General features: G+C 40.9%; 1 pseudogene; it reads left to right on the top strand.

Annotated features, from left to right (window-relative positions):
- The first annotated feature begins 1946 nt into the window (after positions 1-1946).
- On the top strand, positions 1947-3695 carry LOC130865769 (cell growth-regulating nucleolar protein-like; annotated as a pseudogene).
- The last annotated feature ends 295 nt before the right edge of the window (positions 3696-3990 follow it).

Below are 3990 nucleotides of genomic sequence, written 5' to 3' on the forward strand. Positions count from 1 at the left end.
GTTGTATGCTAATATAACATTTTAATATACCAAATAATATATTCTTAAAATTAATTATGCAAATCTCTACCATAAAGCAACAAATATTTCAACATGTTTATTTTTATTCTTTCTACTGTGGTCAGAAGAAATTTTAACACTAGAAGTGTTGTTTGCATTTGGATCTTATTTGATATTTCAATTTTTTTAGCTCAGCCCTGAAGTAATAACTGCTATCATAAATGTGAATGTGTGCATACCTGTTTTCCTGGGGTGGGGGTCAAGAATTGTGTCAAAATATTAATAATCATATGCATCAGTGAGCTTTTATTGCATTCTCTTCTCTCAACTCAATGGCAGTTTTTCCATTAGAAAACTAGAAAAGATGAGAACAAGAGTAAAATAACTTTAAAATAAATGATAACCAAACTACAGTCTGTAGTCCCATAGAGGTTACATATAGAGGAAGACACTAAGGGACACATTAATCTCTACAGAAGAGGGAAGTAGAATTTTTCGTATGGGTGGAATGGGCATAGAAGAAGATAAGTTGCAGAGGGGCATGGGAGATGGGGATGATGGAAGGAATGCAAGGGGAGACAGCTACAATTGAGTGGCATTTGAGGGGTGGTATGGGAACAGTGCAGTGGAAACTTTCTAAAATATATGTAGGTCTAATGAAGTCTGCAAATAAGGAAGGAGACAAAGTTCTAACTGGTCATCTCTTGTCACGAAATGAAGTCTTTATTACAGGAACTGACTTATATCAATTGAGTGGTTGGCCAAAGATGTCCCAGAGAATCGCCAAACAACCCAGGTGGTTGCCAAGAGTATAGATCGTTCTTCCCAACTGGATAGCAGGACCCCTTGCTCAAGACTACATCTCCACAACTCATTGAGCATGAGTATGTTAAGATGGTGTCTACATAAAACTTTCATCCCTATCTTCTAGTGTCTTTCATGTTGGAAGAAACTTTGCAGGTTACCAAAAGAGAAACATCAACACCCACACAACCATAAAACCCTTGATTTATAATCTTTCTTTCCTGAAAATTATGGTATACGGCAATTGTGGCACAAAATTTGGGGCATATCCAACCAATGTCTGATTTATGTTAAGGAAGGCTAACTTCACCAGATGGAAACTATACCCAACACTGCTTACATGACCAAGAACCAAAGAACTGCTATCTCAGGAATCTAGGCCAAAAGCAAATGGTACTGGTCTTAAAAAATATATTAGTGATACAATGACTCCTATTTACAGTTTGCTATACTCATAATCAGTTAATCAGTGACTTATTTAGCCACCATCAGAAAAGCTTCCTCCTGCAGTAGACAGGAACAAATACAGAGACCCACGGCTAGACGAGAGAGAGAAAAAGAGAGAGAGAGAGAGAGAGAGAGAGAGAGAGAGAGAGAGAGATTTCGAATACACAGCTCTAAATAGGATGTCTTCGTCATCTTTCATCTCACGGCTCAGGGAACCCACATAAAAGGATGCAGAAAGATTTTACGAGCCAGGTGGGAGGGAGGACACCAGGAAAACAAGGCCCTCTTAATTAACTAAGCAAGGTGGATATGAATCTACAGAGACTGAATCATGAAGCACAGGGGGCTACACATATAGCTCCTAGTTTAGTATTTTATATGACTCCTGGGTTTGTGAACAAATGGATCTCTGACTCTAGTATCTTGCCTTGGTGTTGTTTTTCTTTCTTGGCTTGCTTTGTCCAAGTTTTAAGTGTTGGTGTTTTTTTTTTATTATTATTATGTCTTATTTTGCAATATTTTTTGTAGAGAAGCCTGTTCTTTTCTAATTAGAGATAGAAATGGAGTGGGTCTCATGGGTGAGGAAGTGAGGAAGAACTGGGGGGGGAGTAGAAGGAAGAGAAATTGTAATCAGAATATATTGTATGAGGAAAAAAATTTGTTTTTAATAAAAAATGGAGGGAAAAAATGAAAAGATGGAGTTGGAAGAGAGAGAGAGCCGGTGGCAGCGCTGCGCTGGGCGGCTGCGGCTCCACGTGCTCCCGGGAGTCGGTTAAGACGGTTGGCGAAGTCTGCTGAGAGGGCAAGAGTTCAAACCAGTCTCTGACAGAACATTTAATCATTTAAGCAAAGACGGTGTTTTTTCCATGCAACGCGTGCGGGTGAATTAATGAAGAAAGCACAGGTGGAAAAGCATGTGTCTGCCTGCCGAAACTGTGAATGTCTCTCCTGTATTGACTGTGGGAAGGACTTCTGGGGCAATGACTATAAAAGCCACGTGAACTCCCAATAAATCAGATCAGGCCAGCTCGTCTGGGACTGAATAAGCATGGGTTGAAACTGGACTCTCTGAGCATGGCGGACAATGAAGGCTGATGAGAAGCCAAGGACAATGGCACTAGGTTTCGATCCTAATACAAGAACTGGCTTTGTGGGAGCTTAGCTTGTTTAGACGCTCACCTTCCTGGACGTAGATAGAAGACCTTCGTCTTCCCGCAGGGCAGAGAGTTTGGACTGCTCTTCAGTATCGAAAGGGAGGGGGAATGGTGTGGGGGGTGGAGAAGAGGAGTGGGGATAGGGGGAGGGGAGTGGGGGGAGGGGGAGGGGGCAATATTTGGGAGGAGGGGAGGGAAATGGGAAACGGGGAGCAGGTGGAAATATTAATTAAAAAAGAATAAAAAAATTAAAAAAAATAAAATTAAAAAAAAAGCCACGTGAAGTGCATCAGTGAAGATCAGAAGTACGGAGGCAAAGACTATGAAACCAAGACTCACAAAGGTAATGCAAAGCAGCAGGCATGGATTCAGAAAATTAATGAATTAATAAAGAAACCCAATGTCAGCCCTAAATTTGGAGAACTTCTACAGCAAATCAGTGCTTTTGACAATGTTCCCAGAAAAAAGGCTAAGTTTCAGAACTGGATGAGGAACAGCCTGAAAATGCACAGTGACGCTCCTCTGGAGCAGGTGTGGAACATCTCTTCCGAAGCGTCCAGCAGTGAGCAAGATCAGCAACCACCCAGCAACGTGGCCAAGCCTCATGCAGAGATCCCCATTAAGGTTCCACCTGAGGAAACAAATGGCACCACGGAAGAAAAAGAAGAGGCAAAGAAAAATAAAAGAGAAAGGAAGGAGGAACGACATAAGAATAGAAAGAAAGAGAAGAAAGAGCTGAAGGCAGAAAACCAACAGGAAAACCTGAGGGGCCAGAAGTCAAAAAAACGCAAAAAGGGCCAGGAGGCAGGACAGGATGCTGGTGGGGAGGAGACCACAGAGGCTGACGGCCCGCCAGAAAAGAAGAAGGCCCAGGGTGAGCAAGCCTCAGAAGAGGATGCAGACAGAAACGGGGGCCCCTGGTAAAAAATGCTGATGAGGGGAAGACCAAGACAGGGAAAGGAAAACAGAAGCGGCGAAAACACTCAGAAGATGAGTTCAAGAAAAAAGATGAAGTTGCCAGGAAAGCCTGAGGAGGGAGAGGCCAAGGACCATGATGTCCCAGCAAAAGGTAAATTCAACTGGAAGGGGACTATTAAAGCCGTTCTGAAACAGGCTTTAGACAAGGAGAGATCAGTCAAGAAATTAAAGAAAAAGGTCATAGCTAAGTACCATGCAGTGATGAGCGACCATTACATGTCAGAGGAGGAGCTCCTGGCCATCTTCAACAAGAAAATTAACAAGAACCCCACCTTTAAGGTTCTGAAAGACAGAGTTCCGCTTCTGAAGTGAGCACACCATTGCTTCACACACTTGTATTGACTGCTTCCTTCTACTGTTTGTAAAATGTGTAATGAATTATAACAATCGGAAACTGCTTTCTGAAACTGTATTTTAAGTTAATGAAAAATATATTTTTGTTAAACTTTTATGAAAAAAATAAAATATAGTCTTGTTGAATTATAAAAAAATAAAAATGAAAAGATTAAGTAAGCTTAAAAATATAAAGCTTAATATGATATAAAAAAATAGAATAGCTTTTGGAGACAGCCAAAAAAATAAATTCTCAATATTATAGAGAAAAAGA

Source organism: Chionomys nivalis, chromosome 24, assembly GCF_950005125.1.
Source record: "Chionomys nivalis chromosome 24, mChiNiv1.1, whole genome shotgun sequence".
In the NCBI taxonomy this organism is placed as follows: domain Eukaryota; kingdom Metazoa; phylum Chordata; class Mammalia; order Rodentia; family Cricetidae; genus Chionomys; species Chionomys nivalis.